The sequence below is a fragment of the Arvicanthis niloticus genome, chromosome 13 (assembly GCF_011762505.2).
Source record: "Arvicanthis niloticus isolate mArvNil1 chromosome 13, mArvNil1.pat.X, whole genome shotgun sequence".
NCBI lineage: Eukaryota > Metazoa > Chordata > Mammalia > Rodentia > Muridae > Arvicanthis > Arvicanthis niloticus.
In genome coordinates, this window is record NC_047670.1 from 38535564 (window position 1) to 38559803 (window position 24240).

General features: G+C 44.2%; 1 protein-coding gene across 12 annotated transcripts in view; it reads left to right on the forward strand.

Moving 5' to 3' along the window:
• LOC117718444 (uncharacterized) overlaps positions 1 to 24240 on the forward strand; it is a 209133-nt gene that overhangs the window by 122539 nt on the left and 62354 nt on the right. For 10 of the 12 annotated variants that reach the window (XR_013103303.1, XR_013103307.1, XR_004608089.2 and 7 more), the window contains one exon: positions 13400 to 13485. The exons of 1 other annotated variant lie outside the window; for it this stretch is intronic. The gene's annotated coding sequence lies outside the window, so the exon portion shown is untranslated. Of the gene's footprint in view, positions 1 to 2521; positions 2570 to 13399; positions 13486 to 24240 lie in introns of all 12 variants that reach the window. One more of the 12 variants, XR_013103309.1, reaches the window with a different exon arrangement.

The window sequence follows — 24240 nt, forward strand, 5'->3', positions numbered from 1 at the left end:
GTGAGAGTGTTAAAGATGGAATACCAAGCCTTCCCTCACCTGGTTCTCTCTTGAGAGAGCCAGCCTTGGCAGGCTTGTCCTCTTCCATGGAACAGGGAGAGGCAGGGTGTCTCCTGTGGAGTGTTACAACACCGAAGCACTGCAGTGACCCCAGCAGGACCTGGAAGCTGCACAAAACAGGGCATGCAGGGGCCAAATTCTACCCTTGTCACCCCCAGCATTGGTTAGGTGCTCCCTTCGCCCCCCTGTGGGTATGTCACTTCCGCTGGCCTGCTTTAGCACTTCAGAGAAAAGTCACTGGACTCAATAGCTTGAGAGCAGTCAGGGAATCTCTTGCCGTTTGCCAGTTACCCACAGAGCTCTGGCTCTGTCCAAAAGCAGCTGTTGAACCGTGGCCTAAACAAATTAAGGACTCCTGCCTCCTGCACTCTTGCTGGCCCTGCAGGTTTGGAGAGAAATCACTTTTGTTTTGTATGAGTTAGATCTTTTCCAGCCCAGGCACACAGTTTAATCAGCTTTAAGAATAGCAGGATACAGACCTGATAATCAGATACCAGTATACGGGGAAGGACTAGACATTGGGTGCCTCTGGAAGTCACAAGGTGACTCTGATGTCAGAAAAGGTGGAACTCTCACCTGTGTGTCTGCCTTTGCTGTATATACCCTTGCCATATGTTATATGTACATGGTCTGTAAAATCTGGGAGTGAGGGTGACGGAAATCAGCCCGATCAGGAGACTTAGAACCTGAGAACATTGGGGAAAGTTACTCAAGAGGGAGAAGGCTCCAGAATTGCTGGGCTCTATGTTTACCCCCCTCCATGATCCTAGAGAAAAGGACCCAGAAGGTCCCCATTTATGGATGTGAAAATGGTGAAGGTTTATGAGATAAATTGTATGTGCCCAGAGGCACAGAATTGGTTGGCTAGGCATTAGTACTGTATTTAGGTTAAATGCTCACCCCTGGTTTGCCTGTCTCTGTCTGAATTTGTGCAGGCAGAAGTCTGTTGGGATTCTAGGATGGGCTGAAATTCCACTTGCACCCCAATTTACAGGGAACAAAACTTATCTATGCCCTTAAGCACCCACAGCAGAGGCTGGTCTCAGTTACCTTTCAGAAAAAAGGCTTAGTTTGGGTTGCTTGAGTATTGAAATCGCTTCTAGACCTCCCTGGGAGGTTTTGTATGAACATTTGTTCCCAAATCAGTTAACATCTGATCATATACAGATCTGGGTTTTTCTACTCTTAGCTGAACACTGTAGGAAGGGGAGGCCCGAACCTCTCACAGTTGAGGCTATCAGAGACTGTTAGATCCACTTGTACACTGCAGGGCTCAATAAACTGACGTGGCTAAGTGTGATTGCACTCTTAACCACGTCTGCTTTCCCTCACTAGAGACCATGTTCCTGTATCTGTGTAGAGGTTAGAGGATAACTTGAGAGAGTTGTCTTCAGGGATGCCATCACTTTCTTTGAAACAGTTTGTCTCATTGGTCTGGAGCTCACTAATTATGTTAGATTGGCTGGCCAGTGAACCCCTAAAGACTCTTGCCTCTGCCTCCCTGGGGCAGGGATTATGAGTGTGTACCACCATGCCCAGCAAGATTGCTTTCTTTGACTTGCCCTTTGATGCTTTCTGAGTTTGTCCGTTTCCCATATCCTGAGTCCTTTTTAGGGATTTAGGTGGATACGCTTAATTGTCTTATATAGGAATGGAGTTAGAGAATTATTTGTCATCTGTTTTTCATCCAATCATATTTATATCTTAAACTTTCATTATTTGTATTAAAGCACTGTACAATGCTCATTTCTATCAGTGTGTCATGGTTGGTGAAGCTGATAGATCATATTTAAAACCAGTTGGCCTTCAAGTTACTTCAGTTTGCTTTTAAACCTGGGTTTGGGGGAGTGTTCACCTCTCTGCATGTAACTTTTCTCTTCTTAGAAATCATTTGGACACATTCTCTGCAGAAGGCTTATTGAGTCAAAGGCCACAGTTTATAACTCTTGACCCATATTGCCAAATTACTTTAAATAGGGTTGTTTACACTCCCTCTGTTGACAGGAGGACATGCCAGTTTGACCACCCATCAATGTCAACAATTATTAGGTTTTTAAAACATGTAATTTAATAGATGCAAAATATTCTCTTTTTAATTCACATATTTTAATCTAGGGAGGAGCTTTAAACCCCCCCCCCCCCATCTGTTTGTTTACCAACTCTCTTTGAGAATGCTGACCCACACACCCGGCTGCTTCTAGAAGGTGCTTCATTTTTTTTTCCCATGTGAATTCCTTCAGGATGAGCCAGGGGTAGTGTTGGCCTAACTTCAAGTGTGTGAACTTCCACACTGAGCCTTTGTGTGAAATGCTGGTTTTCGACTTGCTTCAGAGCTTGACGGCCAGGACTGAAACAACCTATCCTTAACATATTGAGAGGGCTACATGAGCTCTCCCAACGGGCCCCTGGTTTCTGTGACTTTGAACTTAATACTCGTTTTTCTTCCTCTCTCCTGCCCCAGGTTTGCTTGATGAGCAAGACAGGATTTTTCTGAAGAAAAATCTTTGAGGTACACCTCCTCAACTATTTTTGGATTTCTTACCTTGTGGGAGGAGAGAGAGAGAGAGAGAGAGAGAGAGAGAGAGAGAGAGAGAGAGAGAGAACCATATGTTCCAGTTAAGCCTTGTTTTAAGTATGAGCAGTTGTTTACCCTTCTAGGCAGCTTTCTTTGATTTTTTTTTTTTTCTCTCACTGCCTAACCCACAACATCCTGTGGCCTTGAGGCTTCTTCAGCACCTTGTCTCCCCTCACTTGCTCTCTGCCCCAAAGCATCCTGGAGCTTCTTCAACTCGCTAGCTGTAGCCCCTTCTGCGCAAGGAAGGCCCACAGTAGTTGGAAGAACCCAGCAGAGACTTTCTAGACCATTGCTGTCCCAAAGGAGGAGAGGAGCATGCCTGAATGGGTAGCGGTGCCTACATTTACCTGAGGGTACCTGAGAGGAACTGGGACTTCAGCTGAGATTTGCAGTTTGTCTCTGGGGCTGTTTGTCCCAGCCCTTTGGTGCCAGAGTCCTCTCTCTGGCTTTGTTACAGTGCTCTTTCTTAGATTCCTCCTGGGTTTCAGAGCGATGCATTCCTTATTCGCTTTGTATTGTCTGAGGCAGGATCTCATGCAGTCCAAGCTGGCATTAGCTATACCCAAGGTTCCTGATCCTCCTGCCTCTACCTCTCTACCTATGTATACTTTTCCATGTGAGATATGTGTTATCTTTCATGTTCAAGATGAGCTAATGACAGTGCAGTATAAGTGAATAAACTTGAACATTGTGCGCATGTGTGAAACGCTGGGTTTTTTGTTGTTGTTGTTTAGGGGTTTTTTTTTGTTTTTTGTTTTTTGGTTTTTTTTTGTTTGTTTGTTTTTTTGCTAATTATGATGGAAAAGATGTGTGAAAAATCAAGAGGGACTAAGGAATTGCTGTATAGATAGGTCCCAACAGACAATACCTGTTGTGCATACAAACCTGTCTTACACAAACATATTCAACCTTATTTTACTCTGCCATTGGAGATAAAATAGCTTTTTAAAACAAAAACAAAAACCAATGATCATGTGGTGAACCCCAAACTGAAGGCTGGGTGACTCCAGCAAGTGATTTCTCTGGGATTGATATCTTCTTTGATGAGATGCATGGCTGGCTTCCTTCCTTTCCTGGGCTGATTCATTAGGTTGATAGTTGACCCAGGGTCATTTGAGATCATTTTCATTTTCAAGAACTTATTTGTTAATCTGTTTCTCTCTTTGCTTCGTCAGTGTTTCCCCCCACCCCTGTGTGTGGATATGTGTACTGGGGTGTCAGGAAACTACTTAGAGGAGGCTCTTTGTGGGGCACAAGTTAAAATTCACAGGGAACTTTGAAAAACAAAAACCAAAACAAAACAAAACCTGCCAGTAAGTTCTTGTCTGTGTTGCTCAACGCTGCCTTCTCCTCCTCAGCACATGTTAACCCCACAGGAACCCTGGGCTGGATTTTTCCTTCAGCACAGCACAGTCCTGGTATGTGAATTTAGGAAATTCTGTTCTTAGGGAAGTAGTATGCAGTGTTCTCTCTCTCTCTCTCTCTCTCTCTCTCTCTCTCTCTCTCTCTCTCTCTCTCTCTGCTATGGATATTAGACCTCCCATTTGACATCCTCTTTGCTCTGTTCAGCTGGCTTTAGGGATGAGGAGTTAAGGACTTCTTTGGGCTTGTGAAATTCTGGATGCCTGGAGTGTGAGTCTTTTTTCTAGGGTTTAGGTCTTGGTCTGTGGAGGTTGACCTGTGCTTCCAGCTTGCTCCTCTTTTCCCTGTTGAGTGTTGATGACATCCTGGTTTTCTTGAGTTGTTAGTAAAGCCTTATCCATGTGACTAGCTTGTTAAATGAAAGATGTGTTGCTTACAGTGAAGCTACTCCTCTATGCCTGCTTCATCAGTCTGGAATCTCCAGAAAAGGCCTTCTGAGGCTGTGTGGAACCCTAGGCATTTGTGGCGTGCACTAGGAAAGTACAGCAGGAGAGGCTTGTGACCTGGGATGTTAAGGACCCTAGCATCGGCTTACTGCATTATGTTGGAGGCGATCCACACAGATTGCTCTGTGTTTAGTCCTTACGAGTCACTTAACGGTGCTTGAGTCCTTGCTCCATGTCCCTGAAAGTCCACAGGCTCAGAGAGGTTAACTTCCTTCTGTGTACCTGATATCACAAGCTCAGAGAGGTTAATTTCACTCTGTGTACCTGATGCCACACAGGAAGGAAGCAGTGAGAAATTCTGCCTAAATTCTGAGCTGTACTGCCTCCCTGCGATATCTGTCACCTGCTACCTAGTACTGACATCAAGGTCTGCCCTGGACCTTGGTTCTTTGAACTGTCACCTCTAGTGGTCCTGGCACTTGGCTATTGAGGTGCTCCCAGCTCAGGGACATGCTATAATATTAAGCCAATGGCAGCAATGGATTCTGGAATACCCTGTATTGTTTAGCTCTGCGACATCACCTGTTTCATAATTGCCTCCAGCAACCATCACCCTCTCTCACTCTCCTCACCTAGCCTTGTCTACACAAACCCCAAGCTCCTCTTTCTTCCCTTTCGTGACAGCTCATGTTTGTTCAAGTATCATCCTCAGAAAGGAGGTCACTTGGAGTCTGGGATCTTAACTAAAGGGGGTCCCCCACCTTTCAGTGGGGGAGACCGAGACTAGGGTCTCGCTTTTCTTAAGGCTGGGTCTGCTCCTCCTACAGCTATCTTATCAGAATGAAGAAGCTCCTGGTTGCTTCCAAGGCTCTTTCTACTTCAGGACCATGGAAGCCGAGACACCCATAACAACTGTGGACTGCTCACGGGGTGGCTAATTTGATGTAATAGATCTTACATCAGTTCTGAAGCTTGGGTTGCCAGCTGTCATCTCCTTTGTTCCAGGAGCTTGAGAGTTTCTTATCACTGTAGGATCAAGTCTCCAAATCATAGTAATGTGTTGATTGTCCTCTGTGAACTGTCCACAGAACCATCATGGACCACAGAACCATCATGGTTCACAGTCCTAGTAATGGAGGCTATGGCTGTGGAATTCTTCCACACATTGCATTTTTGGACCGTCATGTGAAGGATGGTTCAGTTTGTTGGATAGCAAAGTAAAGGCCTAGCTTACTAATGCAAATGCCTTGTACATCTTCCCCTCCCCTTCTTTCAAGCCATGTAACTCACACATGCCTCCTCTAGGAAGTTTGCAGTGACTCGTGTAGTTATCTTCACCATTAAATCATAAGCATCATACAACCAAAGGTCTACCAAGCATTGTACCCTGAGCGTCTTTGAAATCCACCATGGCCAGTCATTTATGCTATAGCAGATTCAGCTGACTTCCTTGTTCAACAAGTATAGGGTTACACTGAATTTTTCTGTCTGTCCCGTCATCATCTAATCGCACAAGGAATGTTTTGCTCGTGCTATTTCATGACTAGGGTGCTGGGGGAAACAAAGATAGGCCATGTGGGTCTCTAACGGTCTAGTACTTAGGCACACACTAAAATAAACAGGAAGGTTTAGCTCCTGCTCATCCCTCATAGTCTTGAGCCTTGAATCCCACACCCTTGTCAATGCGTTGCTTCTACATCTAGGAATGTTGTCTGCCTTCCTAGAGCTTTTATGTGGTAGCACAGAACCTTGAAAATCCATTATTAAAAACAACAACAAAAACAAACACAGCAAAAACAAAAAAACAAAAAACACAGAAAAACCCCAAAACTATCCCAGTTGGCCTGTAACGTGCTATCTAACCCAGGGTGGCCTGAATTACTAATTCTCGTATCATAGCCACCTGAGTGCTGGGGTTACAGGCCTGGACCACCACACCTGGATCATGAGAACCTTCATCCGGCAAGCCGGATCTTCTCAGATGCAGATGTCAGTGTGTAGATTAACAAGGAGGATGCTCGCTCCAGGGTACATTGGGATCAACCATTGCGAAGTGCGTGGAAGGAGTCAGGATCGGAAGGAGTCGTCAAGCTCTGAAGGCATCTGAGCGTAGCACAGCCCCATAGCTCTGCACAGACCAGATTAGAATGCCCCTTGAGAACTGTCCTGAATTGTGGTGGCATGATGGTTGATCAGTGACAGTGTCGCCTTGCCTGGAAGGATACTTCAGCTTGACAATGTTCAACTAAGGCTGTCTCCAAAGAAGCTGACAGCTGAGTGTCAGCTGGTTATACTAAGCAACTAAGGGCGGAGGGTACCTAGCACATAATAAGCAATCAGTATTTGGGGAAATGTTTTCACCTAAGCACTATGGAAACTGTAATTCATTCAGCAAGTGCTTGCTATTTGGACAATGATCTACTAAGCTCCTTATACACCGCATGCACCATGGCTACAAATAGGAAGTTTATAATCTGGGGTAGGTTCAACACTGGCTTCCTGGAAGAGTTGGCCTTTACTCTGGAGATGTGATTTCCTGGACCATAGGCTCTGGGCCAACAGTGGGACTTGGTGTTCCCTTGACTTTTCTAGAAGATCGTTTCTTGAGATGAGGTGTGAGGTGTCTCAGGGGTGGGACTCTCCATCACGGGCCCACCTGATGGAGCACCTGTGCACTGTGGGAAACTCCCTGCTAAGCTTACATTAACTGTTTGAGTTCCCAGTAGCTTGGAACTTCCCCAGGGGTCCCATTGGCTCTGTGACTTTCCATCACTTAAATAACTGGAGGATGGAGCTGAATGGAAATAATCTATACACTTTCTTCTGTGAGTCACCAAAAACTACAGCCGCGGGTGTGTGTAACTGCTTGACTTACTTTTCCTGTATGCAAATGAGCTGTCATTACAGTAGAGACTCTACAGAGTGAACATGAGATCATTATAGTTTATATTTGAAAAAGAGAGAGATAGCCTGGTACAACTGACTGCCCTCCTCCGAAAGAGCCCGTGGTAGGAGGTGCGGGATCTCACGACGACTCTTTGGAAGTGTTTGTTGGTACACTCTGCCCCATTTTCCAGCTCTTGCCTTTGTTGAGACATAGCAGGAAGTAGATGATCTCTAGTGTGGGGTAGGTTGTTTTTATCTCCACAAGTCACCCAGGTGATCAGAGAAGCTTTACGGAAATCAATGGCTTTGATGTTATGGGTGACAAGTCCCGAGTACGCTGGCAGGAAAGGAGGGTTTTGAGGTTGGAGAAATGAAACTACTTTGGGTGGTGACTTCATCACTTAACACCCTTATGGTAGAAAGGTTCTTATAAAAGAAAGGTGAATGCAAGTGTAGGTATGAAAAGGAAAGTTTGAGGTGGACAGCACTGAGATGACATGCTTCTCATGGTTCAGGGAAAATCTTCCGGCCACCGTCGACCTTCCAGGACCCTTCTTCCTTCCACACGTCACCGCATCCTCAGTTTCACCAGTGAGCATGTTTACGCTTGTTATCTCCTCCATCCTTCACATGTGATGTTGCCCTCACCTGTGACTACTGCTCAGGGAGCTTAGCTTAGAAACCAGAGGTCTTGGACCAAATAGCCTTTCTTTATAGGATCATAGTGGTCCTCACTGACCTGAGAGTATCCTGTCTTCCAGATCCCAATTTGTAGAAGCTATACCTTCCCCTGTTCCCAGCTTCTCCTCTCTGGAACCCCAAAATGCTGTTCATGGCCCTTCTGAGCCTTGGCTTCTTGAGCCCTAACTGGGACTGATAACAGTCCCTGTCACTCTCTTTGGGTCACTGTGAAGAGAAAAGGCCTCACACACTGCCTGAGTTCAATTTCTTGAGGGTGACTTTTCTTGATGCCTTTTCTGGCTGTACTAGGGAGTCAAGGATATGACCTCACCAATTAGTGGTCAAATCTTTAACACCTTTAGGTGTTATCCAGGATACTAGTTTAATCATTTGGAACCAGGTGTGTCCAATCTGTGGCCAATAGGGCATTTGAGTCTCAAGAGAACTGTTAATGCAGTTCAATACTTTCATAGATGACAGTGTCATATTGCAATGGCAAAAGGTTGGACAGCTCTAGAAGATTTAGACCATCCATCTTCTGAAAACAGGAATATGTCCAGTGAATGAGTGACAGCTGTGTGCCAGGAAGAAACATGATTCTTCATGGGATTGGTTATTGCTTCATTTTCAACTTGGCTCACACAGTAATGCATTGAGTTTTTTGGCTTTGTTTGTTTTTTGTTTTGTTTTGTTTTTTCTCTTTTGTATTTAAAACGAAGCAAACATCTTGGTTTTTTTTTTTTTTTTTCCAAGCCTTTTCCAGTAAGTGTCTAAGCCTCAAACTACTTGAGGCTTAGTAATTTATAAAGGAAAGATGTTTGTTTAGGTTTGTGTTTCTGGGCTTTGGGAAGTCCATGGTTGGGCACCTGCATCTGCCTTACAATATGGTAGAAGTCAGAAGGCACTTGGGAGAGATGGGAGAGTAGGGACAGCCTTGCTTCTAACTACCAAGCACTGGGATAGCAAACACCCATGTTGAGAATTAACCCCATTCTCTAAGAAATCTGCTCACTAAGCAGGAGCAGTCAATGAGTGACAACAATTAGACACTAATAACAAAATGCTTATCAAGGCCCTACTGTGAGTCAGGCATTGTGTCAACTTCCTCAGCTTCCAAGAAGGTAACTATTTTCTATGTCTTTGAATACAAGTTAGGATCAGAGAACCTAAGAGATTGCGCTCTATTGGGGCTCTAATTTTGATCCTGGCAGCCAGTGTCTGGAGGTTGTTCCTGATGCTTACAAGTTTAGCCTGATGGACTTCATAGAATTCAGCAAGAATGGAGGTCAGGGTTGGCCAGCCCTCCTGGAACCATCCAGCTGTATCTGTATTTGACCTTTATTCAGGGCTTTCTTTGGGGAGAGCAAGTATATCCCAACATCACGCCTGTGCTCAGGAACTTTTTGGTGGAACAGCCAGGTATTGGCTTTCCTCAGCTGCTACAGGTGCCCCAGTCTACCAGCCTGATCTATTTGCAGTGGTCGGATGGTGTTTGGATGGATTCCTGAGAAATCCATGGTCACTTGTTTTCTAACTGGCTCATTATTTCCTGCCAAGTGTGTAAGATCCGCTACCCATGGCTGACTGATCCTGGCAACATCTGTGCAGCCATTTGGCCTCACAATCTGAGTAAACAACCAGCTGCCCCAGATGATGAAGCTAAATTCCCGAGAGCAGAACTGCTGTGTCTCTGTTGTGATGGATTGTGTCTCTGTCTCCAGTCCTTTAACCATGGACCCCCTGCCTTACCCCCAGATCTTTGTTAAAGTTCCTTAGTCATTGTATATCCCCCCCACCCCCCACCCCCCCACCTCCCCCACCCCCGCGCGCGCCTTTGCTGCAAAGAAGATTACATGGCCCTACCTTTGGCCTTATGATGTGGAGAAGAGGATGAGGGACCTGTGCATACTTGGAATCCTGCTTCAGATCCCAGAGCCAAAGGACTGAAGTGTGAACATCCAATCAACTCTCTTGTCTCTTAATTCTTTTGTTTGTTTGTTTGTTTGTTTTGGGACAAGGTTTCTCAGCTTAGTTCCTGTCCTGGAACTCTCATTGTAGACCAGGCTGGCCTTGAACTCAGAAATCCACCTGCCTCTGCCTCCCAAGTGCTGGGATTAAAGGTGTGCACCACCACTGCCCAGCTTTGTCTCTTAATTCTTAAGGGACTTGGATGGCCTGGATCTGCCTGTCACAGATACTGAGTCTTTGGTCTGCCTAGCCACAGAAGTAGTACATAAACTTTGGGTCCCAGCAGTTGACCTTTGCAAATGACTATAGGACTTAAGCAGACCCATGGTTTGCTTGGCCATGTCAGATGTCGGGGAACAAGCTAATGTTCTGTTCTTGGGGTCAGTGTTGACAGTGATATGACAAGGGGACCTGCACAGCTGCATTTGCAGCACGCTGACCCTCTCCCTACCCTCCTCCTTCTGTTGGGCTGCTCGAGGGACTTCTGAACGGGTCCCCTCAAAGTGGACAGATGAGTCCTGTCATCCTGTGTGCACATATCTCTTATCCCTAGCTCAACTCTGTGGGAGGGTAGGAATTTGTGATTCTACAAGTTCCACGTGTTACGGTAAGATTGAGACTTTCGACTCTGCACCTTGGGGTGCTGAGCCCCCAGGATTCGAAGTAATCCTTTCCCTCACACTCTTCCTGATGCTCTTGGAAGAAACTTAGAAAGTTTAGTTTCCTAATTTTCATAGAACATCACTCCTTGTGTGTGGTTAAAAACATCAAGTAAAAACACTCAGCAGTTTGACTGCCTTGGGAAGAGGTCCTTGTGTTTTGTTTTTGTTTTTGTTTTTCTTTCCTGGCAGGAGCTAGTATGCTGTCATTACTGTGTCCTTGCCCCTCCCCTATTACCAAAGAGACAGAGAGCCAACTTAGAAACCAACAACTCAGCCATACCGATTTATTGTTCAGTGTTGGATGGCCTCCTTTAAATGTTGTCTCATTTGGTCTTGCTATATTGCATATTGCTGCCACCTACCCATTCCACAGATGAGCAAACTAGGCCTGTGTATTTCCTTAAGACCTATAGCAATTCTCCTCCATGGGTAATTGTGATGAAATAAGACGGGGGCCAATCTTTGGGTTTTTTTTTTTTTTCCTGTTAGGAGTCAAGAAGTCTGAAGCATGTGCTTAGGAAGCATTGGCAGTAGCTGACATGTCTTAAGTGCTTTGAATTCTAAGACTCTTCTCTTTATACCAAGAACATTGCTTGAAAATAAGAAAGAGACTCAAAAAGCTGAAGTTTTTGGTGAGGCACTGCCAGAGAAGGACTTGCAAATCAGTAGTGGTAGGCTGTTCCCCGAGTGGTCTGATAAGAGCCCACCAACATCCAGGAAGCTATGCGCCTGGCCTTTTAGGGTCACAGAGTGATTGCAGTGTGACAATCAGACTAGAAGCACTTTCCTGGTATAAATGGCAGTGATGTGTGGGTGGTTGTTTGCTGAGTGCAGAAGTGCTGGGGACAGAAGGGCATCTTTCTGAGTCCACCACTAGTCAGCAGGACTTTCTGGGGAGGGGAATTCACCTGCATCTGCTGGGAACTGAACTCTGGGCACTGACTGGATTAAACCAGCACTTGTGTGAGTGTGGGGGGTGTGTGTTCACTCAACCTTGCAGAGCTTTGGTACAGGCACACTCAGGGGAACAGTGTGACAACTGGCGGGCCCCAGATGAGCAAATTTACAGCTAAGGTGTATCTGAACTACAGGGGGAATAATTCATCAGGAGGAATATATGCTACAAGCCATGTGCCCTCTGCTCCCAGCTCTGTGGCAAGGACAGTTGGCCAGCTAGCTGCTCCTCGTGTAAGGGCGAACTCCCCATGGAACTATCAAGTGGCTTTTATGCTGAGTCACTGCCAACTAAGCTCAATCTCCTTGCTGACCTGACTGCTGATGCCCTGAGTGGTTTGCAGGGGAGGGGGGCAAGAAAGAAGTCTACAGGGAAGGGCACATGGAATTGTATAATGTGGCTATCTCTAGGTACCACACTGTAGCATCACTATCCCGGGAAGGGCAGGAAAAGGCATATATGAGTCCACCAAGCCAGACACCTTGGCCTGCTTAGCACTTTGCACGTAGCTAAAGCAGTCCTCCCTTGGCTCATAAGACCTAGCCCTTGAATGCCTCATTCTCTACACTACTCTGTCTCTTCCGCCTACTTCCTGAAGCTGTTTCAATGATCACTGAGGATAAGAGTCTCCATAGAGACTGGTTTTTGTTGCTGTTTCCTGCAGTTCACAATGCCTACAATGAGTGGTAAATGTTGCTAACACTTAAGGGGGTAAGTTCGTTCCATACATACAGCTTATGTGACCTACACCTCTTCACTGTGTGTACATAAGGGGCTAGGCATGGAACACAAGGCTGTTATCAGAATGCAGATCAGTTTTTAATTCTTCAGTGCCTAGAATTCTGGTGATGAGATGAATGGAAATACCAATGGGGAAGGGAACATGATTGGTGACCGGTGGGGACGTGGCACTCAGTAAGACCAACTATTAGCTGTGCCTTGTTGCCTGTGTGACTTAGGAACACAAAGAGATCAAAACAAGAATACAATGCCTAACACAAAACATAAGAATTGCTCACCGATAATTACATTTTTAAAAAAGGGGTTTCTACAAAATTGCTTAGTAGGTAAAGATACCTGTGGCTAAGCCTGATGACCTGACTTTGATTTCCAGAACCAACATGGTAGAAGGAGAGATCTGATTCCTGCAAACTGTCTTCTGACCTCCACACATTTATATATGCTCAAATAAAAATGAAAAAGGAAAAAAAGAATTGGTCAATAAATGCCTATTTTCTCTGTGCTTCTCATTGTGATATTGTTCCCCCCCCCCCCCCCCCCGCCCACTGAGTCTTGCTATGTGGCACAGGCTAGACACAATATATGGTGCACGCTAGCCTCGAAGTCCTTCTAACTTTTCTCCAAAGGATTACAGCTCTTACCTACCATACTTGGCCTAGCTTTTCCTGTCCTGTCCTGTCCTGTCCTGTCCTGTCCTTTCCTTTCATTTCCTTTCCTGTCCCTTCCTCCTTCTCTCTCTCTCTCTCTCTCTCTCTCTCTCTCTCTCTCTCTCTCTCTCTCTCTCTTTCTTAACTTTGTTTGATTCATCATCCTACCTATCTTGTGTGTGTATGTATCTGTTTCTATGTTTGTGGGCATGTACGTGGAGGTCAGAGAACAACTCATTCAAGTTACCTCTTTCCTTCTACCACGTGGTTTGTATGGCTGAACTCAAGTTGTCTGGCTTGGCAACAAGTGAGGTGTTTTGCCAGCTGTTTGTTTTTATTTTTTAAATGAGTGAAATGTCCCCTTCCCCAAGCCTTTCTGTATTGATAAGTCTCTCTCCTTTCCTTGCATTTTCTAGCATATCCTCTAAGTGTTCCAGAAGGATTTTGAGAACCACCCTTTCCTAAATAAAAGCTGGAATATTTGAGGATTTGGAAAGTTGAGGTAAGTAAGGGCTGTTCTCTTTCTGAGCCTTTTGGAAGCAGAATTTAGCTTTGAGAATAAAAAATCAGCTTTAGTCTTTGTAGCAAGATTTAGGGCATGTTTTAGTGGGTTTTTTGTTTTGTTTTGTTTTGTTTTTTAAATAAGCCTTCCTGCATTTGGGAAGTTGACTTCCTACTCATCTATCTCCTGGCCTTCTTTCTCAGCATTTCTTCCATTGCTTGACCATTGTAACATGTTCTCCCTGTTCCCAGCTGAAGAAGCCAGTCTCTCATAGGAGAATCAGTTGTGTTACTTTGCTGTGAGATGACTGGCCTGGGGGAGGAACAGAAGGTCAAAAAGGGTCCTATAATGTGATAACTAGGTGAGAACACATTTAGGATACATGAACTGGGAGATGTTTTCTGATGCCTAATACAATTGGAAAAACTATCAGAACTAAGGGTGTTGTACAGAAAACAGACAAAAGATACCGATGGCATTTGCATGTTGACTCTCCCCTTGCCCTTTTGGGACCCCCCGTAGTGTCTCTCTCTCTCTCTCTCTCTCTCTCTCTCTCTCTCTCTCTCTCTCTCGTCTGTTATTCTTAGTTCTTTGCCCTACTGTGCCCTTACCAGCCTCCATTGGCTTTAATGATAGGGCATATGTGGGCTTCTGCTTTTCTGCCTATAGATACAAGCCAACACTACTCATTAGCCACAAGGTACATGTTGAAAGGTTGTTGTTTCCTGTAGTCAGTTTTCACAGTAGTAAAAGGAACCCCTGGCTCACTGCACTCTACCCATGACAGCAACGTCTTTTCAAACCACCTCCAATAATGGTCCATTTGTCTATTATGGTTTCTTGTGGTTTCATACTGAGGTTTTGGTGCGTTGCTTTTGACCTACAGTATATTTTTAGTACTAAAGGCGGAGTTCAATGAATGTCAAATCATGAAAGCAAATGAAGAGGACGGATTTGTACATCTAGGGAAAAAAATGTGCTTAATTGTATGTCTTCTGATGACGTCTGTCTATGATTATGCTCGTTCACATGCTTTCTTTGGTGATGCCCATTATGGTGGCTTTTATAGAGGCGGGAGCAGCAGCTGGTCTTGCTCCTAAAGACCAAAGCATTTGTGAGTGCTACTCTAGCAGCTGGACACACAGAGAAACATGCATCCCAGCTATAACTAAACCAAGAATTATTATCAGAGTCTAAGGCCTGGCTGTGAAATTTGCAGGAGTTATTACTGTATCTGCAGGCTTTGTATGCCTTGCAGAAGTGGCACTCTTTTATTTATTTATTTTTTTTCTTGGCCATCAGTCTTTCTTCCAGGATAATAAATATTTAGGTTCTAGATTTTCTCTCACTAACTTGACCCTTTGGCATCAATGCAGGCTTAGGGGACCATACTTAGGGACTCTTTTGTTGATTGAATGGCAGCATCCTGACTTTGGTTTTCAAAGCAAAGATGATAACCGAAGTCTACCCCTTCCAAACAAGGGCTCCCCTGCCTGCTTCCAGAAGCAAAGCACGCCTTGCCATCTGCTTAGGACTTCACAGTTCATAAAGTTCTTTCCATCCTGTCTGCTTTCTTTTATTGCACAAGTGTTTACTTTTTATTGCTCAGTATTTACTGAGATGCCGCAGCATGCCACTGTGCAGGGTGCCTGGAGTCCTGGAGGATGAGCTGTTGTTGTTCCCATGCCTAGGGAATTCAGAAGACCATGGCTGGAGTCTGGGGGTGATTGCACGGCCTGAAATCAGGCTGCTAGTTGTGGTGGCTTTCACATAAGAACATAGGGCTTCTGTTTCTGGACCTGCCTGATGATGCCCTTCGTGTCCTTTGCCTTTTTCTCTAGCCATGTTCCCCCACCTTTCCTATCCCCTCACCTCCCTTGACCTCCTTTCTGCCTCCACTTACCCCCCCCACCCCCCTTCTACCAGCTCATTTCTTCCAAAGATGAGCAGCGTTCTCTCTACAGCACTTCTGTGGGACGTGAGTTGGACTATACAGACCTGGGCTTGGGATCTGTGTGACTTCCCTTGAGAATATAGCCTTAGCTCCTATTCTGTCAGTGCCTTTTGTAATGATGGCAGGATGTTCCAGTTCCCTCACTGTCCTCATCAACTCTTCTCTAACAAGTCAGGTGCTATAGTGGGTTGAGGTGCTAACTCTGGATTAAGCCACTGTCTCTGTCATTAAAGTACTTCAGGTTGTTGGTGGCACATGCCTTGAATCCCAGCACTTAGGAGGCAGACATAGGAAAATCTCTGAGTTTTCAGTCCAGCTTGGTCTACAAGACAGCTACAGCTACACAGAAAAACCTTGCCTTAGGAGTTGGGGGAGGCGGGAGCTAGATATATTAGTCAGGATTCTCTGGAACAATAGAATAAATGGGAAATGAAAGATAGGCATGTATCTCTAAATCAATGTCTATATGGAGGAGTTATTTTTTTCATAAAACATTGATCCATATCATAAAGGTTGTGAAGTTTTGATGGTCTGCTGTGTATATCTAGAGACTAGAGAAGCTGGTGGTATGTATGGACAGAATTATGGAAGATTGTCTCAGCTCAAGCACCCAGGCAGAGATGAAATTAACTCACTTTACCTGCTTCCTTATTCAGCTTTCTAGGCATTATTGAATTCTGATCCTCAGTGGGCTGGGTAATGCAGATGCCCGCCCATACTGATGCAAGCTACTTATTGCACTCACTCTTCCCTTCTTGTCTGGAAACACCATGCCCTTAACCAGTTCCCTTAGTAGCTCTTGGCCCAGCCATATAGACACACTGGGTAGACACAATGTATCTAACCATCAATTGACCTGCTGGGTAGACACAGTGTATCTAACCATCAATTGACACAGTGGGTAGACACAATGTATTCAATTGTCTGAATCAGCTGGCCCACATCCACCTTAGGCCACAAGCTGAGTGTACTTAGACTGCTGAGGACACAAAAGTGTCCCTTTTCAATCCAAGTTTTGCAACAAGGAGACCAAGTTGAGTCATCATAAGTTATTGTCCTTATCTGGCTATGTTCCTGCTTTGATGTTTACCCAACACAGAACCCCCACTGATTGATGCTATTTAGCACATCAGCGCTCAGATGTCAGCTTGGTCTGTAAGAAGCACTGTTGTTTTCATAGCATCAGGCTGTTAGGATTATAGAGAGAGAGCTTTGGCTCTGGTCTTAAACCTTGTGACCCATGGAACACCTCACTTTCAAGATGTGATGGGAATTTGTTTAGGACTCTGGTCATTCCTTCAAATGTGTGTATGTTGTGTCAGTCCCTTAGTCCCTTCTCCTGAGGCATGCTAGACCTCACAGTGCAGTATTACATCTGCTAAGAAGTTGTTTTCCATGCTGCCCTAGTGCTTGCTAGTGGAGGAGTATCTGGTTCTAGTAACATTGGTGGCGAGGAGGATAATATTGGAGACATGGGACCAGCTCAGGTGTATTATTTTTCCATGTTTCAAGCACTATACATGTCTCATCTCATTTATCGACTCTTCAATACTCATCTTTCCTATTTTAGGAATGGTTTGGCTATTATACCTGGACAGAAGAGATAGTGATTCAAATGATGCCAAAGACCATGGCTCTGAAGGACTGTAGGCCAGGTGGCCAGACATGGGTATTCAAAAGAAGATTGGAAACTTCTATTTGACTCTTCCCTGATGGTGTCACTACTGAAGTACCTCCTTACCCTGGCATCAGTGTCTCAGTAACAGCTGTTTCTTGTCCACAGGGCCTCTGTGTCCCATGCTAGTACCAAGCCTCATTTCCCTCCTGTCAGGCATGATGGCCAGGAGGGCCCCGGACTCCTCTGTTCCAGCACTACCACTTTGCTTCCCATTTTGAGGAGGAGTCTTTGCTTTAGTTACTGCTTCTCCCATCCTGCTTCCTTTCTTACCCTCTCGCATATTCAATTCTTGTCCTTTCTCATCATTCTAAGACAGCCCCGTAAATCTTCCCTTGATGAGCCCTAATGAGAATCTGTACCTCCAATTTCTCATTTCCTTTAGTCACATGAGCTGGAATTCAGATTCCTGTTGGTCATTTGGAGACTCAAGAGTATTGCCATCTTCCCCACCCACAGCGTCCCCCACTTTCCCTGCAGCACCCACTCCCTCTGCAGCTTGTGCCAGGAAGTCCTGTTTCCTAGCTGTAGCCTATTATGTTCCAGTCCACAGGCTAGGGGGCTCACAGACAGCCCCCATAGCCTGCTGCGCATGGTGGTAAGGCTTTGGGTTTTCCATTACATTGATCGGTACTCAGAGTAGGCAGGGCTCTTGTGTCTGCAGGAGTATGAGGGCATAGGCTAGAAATAGCCTTGTCAAAATAGACCAAGGGCATTGCTGATAGGGGAAATGAGGCCGACCTGGGGAGAAGTGTAGGTCAGGTGCTTCTTGAGGGGCTTTCCTCTGTGAGGGGCCCTGTAGCTAAAGGCTGACTGAAATCCTTCCTGTGACCCTTTAGACCTATACGAGGCCCCCATCAGACACAAGAACTTCCTGTTCCCTCTTCACTTTCCAATATTTACAGAGCAAGAAGGGGTTGCTCAGTTCCTCTTTCTGGTTTCCCCCTTGCTCCAGTCTTAGTGTATTCGGCCTACTATAAGGAAGTGTGGCTATAGGCTGTGTGGTTGTGGAACACCAGAAATTGATTTCTCTTTGTTCTGGAGGCAGGGCATCCCAGATTGTGTGCTGACAGAATTAGTGTGTGGCAAGGGCCCGCTTTTTGGTTCAAGGCCAGCTGTCTTCTAGTTTTCACCTGGGGGATGGGGTGAGGCATGTCTTTTCTAAGGACACTTACTGTAGTCACTGGGTTCTATTCTCATGACATTCCTTACCCAAGGGCCCCATCTCCACGTGCCATCACCTTGGAGGTTAGGGGTTCAACATATGATTTTTATGAGGACATAAGCACTCAGTCCATAGTGGCCTCTTTTGATATGTGGCCTCTTGAGTGCACTCTTCTTCCTCATCAGGCATGTCAGCCAAATTTTATGTCACTCTAAAGCTGAAATAATTTTACTTTCTGCAATTTATATTGTGATTTGGGCCTCTTCTTGAATATGCTCAAACTCATGACCAGTTGCATGCAAAACTCACTTTTGCCTGTGTGCTAAAGTTTTTTTGTTTTTGTTTTTTTTTTTTTTTTTAACATGGCTTCACAGCCTTAGTCTTTCTGTATTCCACGAAGTGTGAAGAAGATTCATTGGGGGTGTGTCTTAGTTAGGGTTTTTGTTGCTGTGATAAAACAACCATGACCAAACATAACTTGGAGAGGAAAGAGTTTATTTTAGTCTAGAGTTTGTAGCCATCATCCAGGGAAGTCCAGGTAAGAACCTGGAGGCAGGAACTAATACAGTGGACATTGAGAACTGCTGCTTACTCCTCCTGAATTACACAGCCTGCTTTCTTAACAGTAGTTAGGACCAACAGACTAGAAGTGGCACCACCCATAGTGAGCTGGCCTTCCTACATCAATCATCAATCGAGAAAAAAATCCCCAAAACCCTTTCCCACAGTCCGATCTGCCGGAGGCATTTTCTCAGTTGAGATTCCCTCTTCCCAAATGACTCTAACTTGTGTCAAGTTGACATAAAACTAGCCAGCACAGGGTGTATGTTAGTTTTTTTTTGGAGGGCTACTTAACAGTCTGAAACACGCTAGATTGCTCAAATCCTCTGGGATGCATTCTGATAGCTGTGGAGGCAGCACATCTGATATGGAGACATCCTTAGATCCATGGGAATCCTCGGAAAGAGCCTGTCCTTTTCCCCTGGGCTTTCGATGACTACTGGATTCTCTAGACAGTTTTTAGCTTGTGACACATTTCTCTAGCTGTTCTCCCATGTCTTACTCACCTATGCCTATACCTTTCTTCTTATATGGATCAACACCCCCCTGTATCTCAAATACCACATTTTACTCTGATAGTGTCTGCAGAACCTATTTCCAAGTCACATCTTATTTGAAAGTACTGTAGCTACACTAGGGCACGAGAATAAAATGTTAACTCCTGATGATACACACTGCTTACCCCAACTCTTGGAAAGTAGGAGCGGGGAGATCAGAGATTCAGGGCTACCTTAAATTGCATTGTGAGTTAAGGCTAGCCCGGGCTGCCTGAGACTTTGCCTCAACAACTCTACCTTTATGGGAAGAAAGAGAAAACAAGCTCTATGGCTTTGTTTTTTTTTTTTTTTTTGTTTTTGTTTTTTTTTTTTTTTGTTGTTGTTGTTGTTTGTTTTTGTTTTTTGGTTTTTTTTTGTAAAATAACTTTGGTTTTATATTTACAATGATGTGGACAATTATATCATCTTAGTGTTCTATTGCTATGAAGAGACACCATGGACAAAATATTCTTAAGTTTCAGAGATTAGTGTCTATTATCATGGCAACATGAAAACAGACAAGGTTCTGGAGAAGGAGCTGAGAGTTGTACATTCTGATCTGTACGCAGCAGAAAGAGAGAGACATTGGGTCTGTCTTCAGCTTTTAAAACCTCAAAGCCCACCTCCAATGACACACTCCTCCAATAAGGCCACTTCTTTTAATCATTCTAAATCTCCTCAAATATTGCTATTCCCCAATGACTAAGCATTTGAATATGAGACTATGGGGGCCATTTTCATTCAAAGAAGCATACATATGTACAATTAAAAGCAAATACTTGCATAGTTTAGGCACCTATGAGTGGAGAGGTAAATTCAAAGCAGAAAAAGCAATCTGGGCCCTGGCTTGATTTATGGAGACACTCTGTCTTGGCCCTCTGCTCATTGCAATGACAAATTCCTATCCTTGGCTTCAGTGTAAAATTTTCTCAGAGTTAGGGATACTGAGACGTTCAAGGACAAGGTATTAGCAGTTCATTTTCTGGTGATGTTGTCTTCTTAGGTCATGGATGTCTGTCTTCTTTTGTTACTCACAGTGGGGTCAAGGGTTCAGTGTGAGAGTATCTAATGTTTCTCATTCCCCTTTTTAAAAAAAGTTATTTATGTTACATGTGTGCATGTGTGTAAAGGTGTGTGGGAACATAGATGGTGGTCAGAACACAACTTGTAGGACTCAGTTTTTTCCTACCACCATGTAGATTCCTGGAAACTCAGGTCTTCAGCCTAGGCCACAAGCTCTATCATCCAGAAAACCATCTCTCTAGCTCCATTCAATGTCTCTTCTTATGGGAAAGAGCTAAGACGTCTGCCGATGCTACCTCATGTCCTTTTCCTAACTTCTATCAATACCTCTTCTTGAATAGTGTCATGGAAATGGTGGAGTCTTGAATTAGTTTAGAGGACCAGAGCTGATAGGATGAACACACACACACACACACACACACACACACACACACACACACACGGATTTGTTAGAGTGGCTTATGGGTTGTGGTCCTGTCTTGTGACAGAAAGTCCAAGAACCCAATAGTTAGGTTACTTAGATGCTTTCACACTGCCCTCATGCTCACTGGCAAGTTCGTCCATCCTGCAGCCGAGGCATTTCTTCACTGATATTAGAGCCTACTGCTTCAGGATTCTGACGTGGACCAGCTTGATCTCTCAGCTGGTCTTCAGTATATGTCATTTAATAGAAGAAGTTTTTTTTTTTTTTTTTTTTTTTTAAATGCCACTTATTAGAGCATGGACTTGTAGTTTCTTACTACACTGGTCCCAATCCATAAATAAAATACATTGTGACCCAGAATTTTCTTGATGGTTAGTATGCTCCTGAAGTTGGCTTCTGTAGCCTCTGACATGATCTTTCACCAGTGTTTTGAGCTCTGCCTTATATTTTGGTCCAGGCTCACAGCCTGCTCTGCCTGTCCCAGCCCTGGAATAAATCATGACATCTCTGATAATCTTACATTCCCCAAACTAAATAAGAAATTATGCTGAGACAACCCCAATTGAGAGACATTCTGTCATATCACTCTTCTGAAGACAAAGAATTTTTGAAGAACAATCCCATACTAAGGATACTAAGGAAGCTGGGGAGATGGCTTCAGTCAGTGAAATGCCTTTCTTGTGTGCATGAGGACTTGAGTTCAATCCCTGGATCCCATGTAAAAAGGCTGGATGTGGTGACACATGTCTGCAAACCCAGTGATGCAAGGATGGGAGGTGGTAGATCCTGAGACTTTTTGTAGCTGGCCTAAACTTCTGTGAGAGACCTTATCTCAACCAAAAGGAAGGGAGGCACCTTAGGTATGAAGACCAAGGTTGCCATGTGATCTCTAGATACACACACATGCATATACAAGAGTAACCAAGAACCCGAGTATGATGACATATGGTGACACTTGGAAGGTCAAGGCAGAGAGATAACCATACGTTTATAACCTAGGCTACACAGACTATGTTATATTACATAACACTGTCTTCAAACTAAACAATAAAAAACAACACAAACAGATTAAGGGTCTCATCAGCTAAATGTGGTTTGTGACCTGGGTCAGAGTCTGTACTTGAAAAAGTTATTATTGAAGAATTTAAATGAAGATTCCTAATTAGCAAGTAGGACTAATTTGCACATAAAATTTAAAAAGTGTACCGTGATAATAATATAAGTATGATACCAAAATTTTAAAAAACCTTCTCTGTACATTTTAACTTATTTTCTAAGTATGGACATTGTTTCAGACTGAAAAATAAATAAAAATTACAAGCACAGTAAACTCTGTGTATGTTTGTGGATATGTGTATGTATCCATCATCTACTAATTGGAAAAGACAGGTTGTAGTACTGTTTGTCCTTAATTGGCCTATTTTTTTTTTATAGAAACAAGACAGGCCTATATAGTACATGTTCATGTTATCTATACATGGAGAAATTCTAAGAAAAGCATGCATTTCTTCTTCACACACATTTCTGGGAAGACTGACCGGAAGTTCTGAAACAATGGAAGCTTTTACTTTTTGATACTTTCTAAAATAAGCAGTGCTCGGATTTGGGGAACCATCAGCATCTGTGGTACATGTGTGTACATGTGTGTTACATGTGTGTTACATGTATGTACGTATGTACACACATGTACGTATGTATGTATGTATGTATGTATGTAGTATGTATGTATGTATGTATGTATGTGTATGTATGTGCGCCTCTCTTACCCAAATATGTTTTCCTGCATACGCTTTACAAACATGCTTACTGCAGGGGTGCTCACATCTTTTGGTTCCGTTAACAATTTCCTCACATCTGATCCTTCTCCAGGTATTTTATACAGAGGCAATGGGCAATCCATGCTGGTTCAGGGATGCCAGCTTCTTGTCTGTTTCTCAGAAGCCTTGCAATTGTTAGACTTTACAAACTTTGTTCCTAACTCAGTATCATTTCAGTCTCCCCAGAGAAGTGAATAAGCTATAATTTGCTGTGCTAAGGAACTGTGACTCATTCAGGGCTTTGGATCTCAGGCCCAAAAATTAGTGAATGGCTGTGGTTCCTCTTGGGATTTTAGAAAGTTATTATGTTTTTAGGTACTTACGTGTGTGTGTGTGTGTGTGTGTGTGTGTGTGTGTGTGTGTGTGCGCGCGCATGCGCGCGTGCACACGCACAGGTATCTGGCTATAACACAGTTCAAGTGGATGTCAAAAGACAATTTGTCAGTTGTTATTTCTTTTGTCCTGATTTTATTACATTTATGAGTACACTGTCACTTTCTTCAGACAGACCAGAAGAAGGTATGGATCCCAATACTGATGGTTGTGAGCCACCATGTGGTTGCTGGGAATTGAACTCAGGACCTCTAGAAGAGCAGTCAGTGCTCTTAACCACTGAGCCATCTCTCTAGCCCCCTTATGTCCTGTTTTTAAGGTCAGGTCTCTCCTGTTATTTTTGCCACTGAACTGTTAAGCAAACTTTGATTTTTCTGTCTCTGTCTTCATCTCTCCTTGACTGTGTGTAAGCTGGGACTATAGACCAGAACAACTGACTGCATCCAGCTTTTTAAACGTGGGGATTGAATTCAGTTTGTGCATCAAAGCCCTTTTGACTTCTGAGCCATCTCACCAGCTCAAGCCTCTCAAGATGTTTAATGACCATGACACCATGAGATTATAGTTTTTGCAAAAATTGCTTTTGTTTGTGCTACAGGTTCTTACTGCTAGCCCTGGCTGGCCTAGAACCTGATGTGTATCTCAAGGTAGCCTTGAACTAGAAGCTCTCCTCAGGGAGTTCTGCTTTCCCTCTAGTGTTTACTTTAGGTGACTTCATTTTATAGACAAGCTAATTTTAAAAAGAGAGGAATGTGAGTAGAAACAATATCTCTGGAATGAAAGGTCCCTACAAGCCTTGAACTATTGCAGAAATTAACCATTGTACCCTCCTGCTACAGTGTGACATTCTTTCCTTTACAGATGTGCTTGACAAAGACCTCATGAGCCCCTAGCTCTGGGATGTTCATTAACTACCAAAAGAGCTCTCACCTGTTCTTGCCAGGTCCTTGCCCTTTTTAGGGTGCATGGTCTCTAGTCTTTGCCACTCTTTGTAGCATTCCAAGATGTCCATCACCCTCACAGTTCCTAGTTGTAAGTTCTATTTCTGCTTCTTGGGATCTTACCTTGCATGGTCTCTCCAGTGACCGGACTGTGAGCGGTGACTCTACAGGTGGTTATAAATGGTAGCTCAGGAATAAAAAAAATCAAGTACAGACTGTGCTTCAGGAATGCTCCTTCATTGTGTCATTGCTTTTGCCAGTGAGTCTTTGATGGGTGGGCCTCACTGTGGTCTGGGAACTAAAGTTCACAGTAGACCTCACTAGGA